Source organism: Harmonia axyridis, chromosome X (genome assembly GCF_914767665.1).
Source record: "Harmonia axyridis chromosome X, icHarAxyr1.1, whole genome shotgun sequence".
In the NCBI taxonomy this organism is placed as follows: Eukaryota; Metazoa; Arthropoda; class Insecta; order Coleoptera; family Coccinellidae; genus Harmonia; species Harmonia axyridis.
Window position 1 is genome coordinate 37,312,257 of NC_059508.1, and position 6,948 is coordinate 37,319,204.

General features: G+C 40.3%; 1 non-coding gene across 1 annotated transcript; it reads left to right on the forward strand.

Moving 5' to 3' along the window:
- Positions 1 to 1,737: 1,737 nt before the first annotated feature.
- Positions 1,738 to 1,856, forward strand: LOC123688390. The gene has a single exon (XR_006749914.1). It is a non-coding gene; the product is annotated as a 5S ribosomal RNA (ribosomal RNA).
- The last annotated feature ends 5,092 nt before the right edge of the window (positions 1,857 to 6,948 follow it).

The following is a 6,948-nucleotide window of genomic DNA, read 5'->3' on the forward strand; positions in this document are numbered from 1 at the left end:
TGACCGAGGATTTCATGAATTTTTTTTTTTTTCGAAAAAATTTTCTGTTATCGGAATTTCCTCAAATTTCATTTGGTTGCCTACTAATGCATATTAAAAACGATAATCAACAATCAGAATCATTATTTATCATTTATTTCAATTTTTATAATGAAAAACGTTCACGTCCTTTCGCGCCTCTCGATCGTCGTTTACGTGATGCATCGGTCAGCCCTAGTTTACGTGGTGCATCGGTAAGATCGAGTTCACGTTCTGCATCGGTAAGATCCAGTTCACGTGGTGCATCGGTAAGATTGAGATTACGTGGTGCATCGGTAAGATCGAGTTTACGTGGTGCATCGGTAAGATCCAATTCACGTTCTGCATCGGTAAGATCCAGTTCACGTGGTGCATCGGTGAGATCGAGTTTACGTTCTGCATCGGTGTGATCTAGTTTACGTTGTGCATCGGTAAGATCGAGATTACGTGAAGCATCGGTATGATCGAGTTTACGTTCTGCATCGGTCTGGACTTAGAGATATATTTTCGACGTGAAAATGTTCCGATACAACTTTTGAACCAGGATAGTTAGAGAGATGATTTTTTCTGGGATGTACGTTGATTGGGGAATGGATTGTGGAAAATAACTTGCCATGACCGAGGTGTTCTCGATTTTTTTTTTTTTTTCGAAAAATATTTTCTGATTTTGGATTTTACTCAAATTTGATTTCGTTGCCTTCTAATGTGTTCTAAAAGAGTAAATCAGTAATCAGAATCGAAAAATATTTTTCGGATTTTTTTTTTTTTGAAAAAAAATTTTCTGATTTTGGAATTTCCTCAAATTTGATTTGGTTGCCTTCTAATGTGTTTTTAAAGCGTAAATCAGTAATCAGAATCAATATTCATTGTCGACTTTAATTTTTATAAGGAAAAATGTTCACGTCCTTAAACGCCTCCCCATCATTAGCCCGAGTCCAAGTCGATGTCAGTCCCGAGCGGACGGTGTCAGATACTACCTATCGCCCCGGTCTGGACTTGGCGAGGTATTTCGACGTGAAATGTTCCGATACAACTTTTGAACCAGGATAGTTAGAGAGATGATTTCTTCTATGTTGTACGTTGATTGTGGAATGGATTGTGGGAAATAACTTGCCATGACCCAGGTGTTCTTGAATTTTTTTTTTTTTTTTGAAAAAAATTTTTTGATCTTGAAATTTCCTCAAATCTGATTGCGTTGCCTTCTAATGTGTTCTAAAAGAGTAAATCAGTAATCAGAATCAATATTCATTGTCGACTTTAATTTTTATAAGGAAAAATGTTCACGTCCTTAAACGCCTCTCCATCGTTACCCCGACTCCAAGACGATGTTAGACCGGAGCGGACGGTGTCAGATGCGACCGATCTCCCCGGTCTGGACTTAGCGAGATATTCCGACGTGAAATGTTCCGATACAAAAATTTAACTGTGATAGTTAGAGAGATGGTTCCTTTTGTGATGTACGTTGATTGTGTAATAGAATATGGAAATAAACTTGAGATGACCGAGGTCTTCTGGGATTTTTTTTTTTTTTCGAAAAATATTTTTCGATTTCGGAAATCCCTCAAATTTCATTGAGATATGTCCTAATGTGTTCTTAAAGCTTAAATCAACAATCAGAATTAATATCCAAAAGTTATTTCATTTTTTATGAGGAAAAACGTTCACGTCCTTTCCGCTCCCAAAAAGTGAGATATCATAGAAAATATCGCAATATATGTTGTTTACGGCCATACCACGCTGAAATTGCCAGTTCTCGTCAGAACACTGAAGCCAAGCAGCGTCGGGCGCGGTTAGTACTTGGATGGGTGACCGCTTGGGAACACCGCGTGCTGTAAGCTTTTTTTTTACGTTCTGCATCGGTCTGCCGAGATAACGTGGTGCATCGGTATGATCGAGTTTACGTTCTGCATCGGTAAGATCGAGATTACGTGATGCATCGGTAAGATCGAGATTACGTGGTGCATCGGTAAGATCGAGATTACGTGGTGCATCGGTAAGATCGAGTTTACGTGGTGCATCGGTAAGATCCAATTCACGTTCTGCATCGGTAAGATCCAGTTCACGTGGTGCATCGGTGAGATTGAGATTACGTGGTGCATCGGTAAGATCGAGTTTACGTGGTGCATCGGTAAGATCCAATTCACGTTCTGCATCGGTAAGATCCAGTTCACGTGGTGCATCGGTAAGATTGAGATTACGTGGTGCATCGGTAAGATCGAGTTTACGTGGTGCATCGGTAAGATCCAATTCACGTTCTGCATCGGTAAGATCCAGTTCACGTGGTGCATCGGTAAGATTGAGATTACGTGGTGCATCGGTAAGATCGAGTTTACGTGGTGCATCGGTAAGATCCAATTCACGTTCTGCATCGGTAAGATCCAGTTCACGTGGTGCATCGGTAAGATGGAGATTACGTGGTGCATCGGTAAGATCGAGATTACGTGGTGCATCGGTAAGATCTACTTTACGTTCTGCATCGGTCTGCCCTTGTTTACGTGGTGCATCGGTAAGATCGAGATTACGTGAAGCATCGGTATGATCGAGTTTACGTTCTGCATCGGTCTGCCCGATATTACGTGGTGCATCGGTTCAGCCCTAGTTTACGTTGTGCATCGGTCTGGACTTAGAGATATATTTTCGACGTGAAAATGTTCCGATACAACTTTTGAACCAGGATAGTTAGAGAGATGATTTTTTCTGTGATGTACGTCGATTGGGGAATGGATTGTGGAAAATAACTTGCCATGACCGAGGTGTCCTCGAATTTTTTTTTTTTTCGAAAAAAATTTTCTGATTGTGGAATTTTCTCAAATTTGATTTGGTTGCCTCCTAATGTGTTCTAAAAGAGTAAATCAGTAATAGGAATCGAAAAATATTTTTCGGATTTTTTTTTTTTTCGAAAAAAATTTTCTGATCGTGGAATTTCCTCAAATTCGATTTGGTTGCCTTCTAATGTGTTTTTAAAGCGTAAATCAGTAATCAGAATCAATATTCATTGTCGACTTTAATTTTTATAAGGAAAAATGTTCACGTCCTTAAACGCCTCCCCATCATCAGCCCGAGTCCAAGTCGATGTCAGTCCCGAGCGGACGGTGTCAGATACTACCTATCGCCGAGGTCTGGACTTGGCGAGATATTACGACGTGAAATGTTCCGATACAACTTTTGAACCAGGATAGTTAGAGAGATGATTTCTTCTATGTTGTACGTTGATTGTGGAATGAAATACGGAAAATAACTCGCCATGACCGAGGTGATTACGATTTTTTTTTTTTTTTCGAAAAAAATTTTCTGATCGTGGAATTTTCTCAAATTTGATTTGGTTGCCTCCTTATATGTTCTAATAGCGATAATCAACAATCAGAATCAAAATCCATGATCGGGTTTGATTTTTATAAGGAAAAATGTTCACGTCCTTTTTTTCAACCCCGACTCATTGACGATGTTAGAACCGAGCCGGCGGTGTCAGATACGACCGATCGCCCCGGTCCCGATCGTCATTTACGTTGTGCATCGGTCTGCCCGAGATTACGTGGTGCATCGGTATGATCGAGTTTACGTGGTGCATCGGTAAGATCCAATTCACGTTCTGCATCGGTAAGATCCAGTTCACGTGGTGCATCGGTAAGATTGAGATTACGTGGTGCATCGGTAAGATCGAGTTTACGTGGTGCATCGGTAAGATCCAATTCACGTTCTGCATCGGTAAGATCCAGTTCACGTGGTGCATCGGTAAGATGGAGATTACGTGGTGCATCGGTAAGATCGAGATTACGTGGTGCATCGGTAAGATCTACTTTACGTTCTGCATCGGTCTGCCCTTGTTTACGTGGTGCATCGGTAAGATCGAGATTACGTGAAGCATCGGTATGATCGAGTTTACGTTCTGCATCGGTCTGCCCGATATTACGTGGTGCATCGGTTCAGCCCTAGTTTACGTTGTGCATCGGTCTGGACTTAGAGATATATTTTCGACGTGAAAATGTTCCGATACAACTTTTGAACCAGGATAGTTAGAGAGATGATTTTTTCTGTGATGTACGTCGATTGGGGAATGGATTGTGGAAAATAACTTGCCATGACCGAGGTGTCCTCGAATTTTTTTTTTTTTCGAAAAAAATTTTCTGATTGTGGAATTTTCTCAAATTTGATTTGGTTGCCTCCTAATGTGTTCTAAAAGAGTAAATCAGTAATAGGAATCGAAAAATATTTTTCGGATTTTTTTTTTTTTCGAAAAAAATTTTCTGATCGTGGAATTTCCTCAAATTCGATTTGGTTGCCTTCTAATGTGTTTTTAAAGCGTAAATCAGTAATCAGAATCAATATTCATTGTCGACTTTAATTTTTATAAGGAAAAATGTTCACGTCCTTAAACGCCTCCCCATCATCAGCCCGAGTCCAAGTCGATGTCAGTCCCGAGCGGACGGTGTCAGATACTACCTATCGCCGAGGTCTGGACTTGGCGAGATATTACGACGTGAAATGTTCCGATACAACTTTTGAACCAGGATAGTTAGAGAGATGATTTCTTCTATGTTGTACGTTGATTGTGGAATGAAATACGGAAAATAACTCGCCATGACCGAGGTGATTACGATTTTTTTTTTTTTTTCGAAAAAAATTTTCTGATCGTGGAATTTTCTCAAATTTGATTTGGTTGCCTCCTTATATGTTCTAATAGCGATAATCAACAATCAGAATCAAAATCCATGATCGGGTTTGATTTTTATAAGGAAAAATGTTCACGTCCTTTTTTTCAACCCCGACTCATTGACGATGTTAGAACCGAGCCGGCGGTGTCAGATACGACCGATCGCCCCGGTCCCGATCGTCATTTACGTTGTGCATCGGTCTGCCCGAGATTACGTGGTGCATCGGTATGATCGAGTTTACGTGGTGCATCGGTAAGATCCAATTCACGTTCTGCATCGGTAAGATCCAGTTCACGTGGTGCATCGGTAAGATTGAGATTACGTGGTGCATCGGTAAGATCGAGTTTACGTGGTGCATCGGTAAGATCCAATTCACGTTCTGCATCGGTAAGATCCAGTTCACGTGGTGCATCGGTAAGATGGAGATTACGTGGTGCATCGGTAAGATCGAGATTACGTGGTGCATCGGTAAGATCTACTTTACGTTCTGCATCGGTCTGCCCTTGTTTACGTGGTGCATCGGTAAGATCGAGATTACGTGAAGCATCGGTATGATCGAGTTTACGTTCTGCATCGGTCTGCCCGATATTACGTGGTGCATCGGTTCAGCCCTAGTTTACGTTGTGCATCGGTCTGGACTTAGAGATATATTTTCGACGTGAAAATGTTCCGATACAACTTTTGAACCAGGATAGTTAGAGAGATGATTTTTTCTGTGATGTACGTCGATTGGGGAATGGATTGTGGAAAATAACTTGCCATGACCGAGGTGTCCTCGAATTTTTTTTTTTTTCGAAAAAAATTTTCTGATTGTGGAATTTTCTCAAATTTGATTTGGTTGCCTCCTAATGTGTTCTAAAAGAGTAAATCAGTAATAGGAATCGAAAAATATTTTTCGGATTTTTTTTTTTTTCGAAAAAAATTTTCTGATCGTGGAATTTCCTCAAATTCGATTTGGTTGCCTTCTAATGTGTTTTTAAAGCGTAAATCAGTAATCAGAATCAATATTCATTGTCGACTTTAATTTTTATAAGGAAAAATGTTCACGTCCTTAAACGCCTCCCCATCATCAGCCCGAGTCCAAGTCGATGTCAGTCCCGAGCGGACGGTGTCAGATACTACCTATCGCCGAGGTCTGGACTTGGCGAGATATTACGACGTGAAATGTTCCGATACAACTTTTGAACCAGGATAGTTAGAGAGATGATTTCTTCTATGTTGTACGTTGATTGTGGAATGAAATACGGAAAAATAACTCGCCATGACCGAGGTGATTACGATTTTTTTTTTTTTTTCGAAAAAAATTTTCTGATCGTGGAATTTTCTCAAATTTGATTTGGTTGCCTCCTTATATGTTCTAATAGCGATAATCAACAATCAGAATCAAAATCCATGATCGGGTTTGATTTTTATAAGGAAAAATGTTCACGTCCTTTTTTTCAACCCCGACTCATTGACGATGTTAGAACCGAGCCGGCGGTGTCAGATACGACCGATCGCCCCGGTCCCGATCGTCATTTACGTTGTGCATCGGTCTGCCCGAGATTACGTGGTGCATCGGTATGATCGAGTTTACGTGGTGCATCGGTAAGATCCAATTCACGTTCTGCATCGGTAAGATGGAGATTACGTGGTGCATCGGTAAGATCGAGATTACGTGGTGCATCGGTAAGATCTACTTTACGTTCTGCATCGGTCTGCCCTTGTTTACGTGGTGCATCGGTAAGATCGAGATTACGTGAAGCATCGGTATGATCGAGTTTACGTTCTGCATCGGTCTGCCCGATATTACGTGGTGCATCGGTTCAGCCCTAGTTTACGTTGTGCATCGGTCTGGACTTAGAGATATATTTTCGACGTGAAAAATGTTCCGATACAACTTTTGAACCAGGATAGTTAGAGAGATGATTTTTTCTGTGATGTACGTCGATTGGGGAATGGATTGTGGAAAATAACTTGCCATGACCGAGGTGTCCTCGAATTTTTTTTTTTTTTCGAAAAAAATTTTCTGATTGTGGAATTTTCTCAAATTTGATTTGGTTGCCTCCTAATGTGTTCTAAAAGAGTAAATCAGTAATAGGAATCGAAAAATATTTTTCGGATTTTTTTTTTTTTCGAAAAAAATTTTCTGATCGTGGAATTTCCTCAAATTCGATTTGGTTGCCTTCTAATGTGTTTTTAAAGCGTAAATCAGTAATCAGAATCAATATTCATTGTCGACTTTAATTTTTATAAGGAAAAATGTTCACGTCCTTAAACGCCTCCCCATCATCAGCCC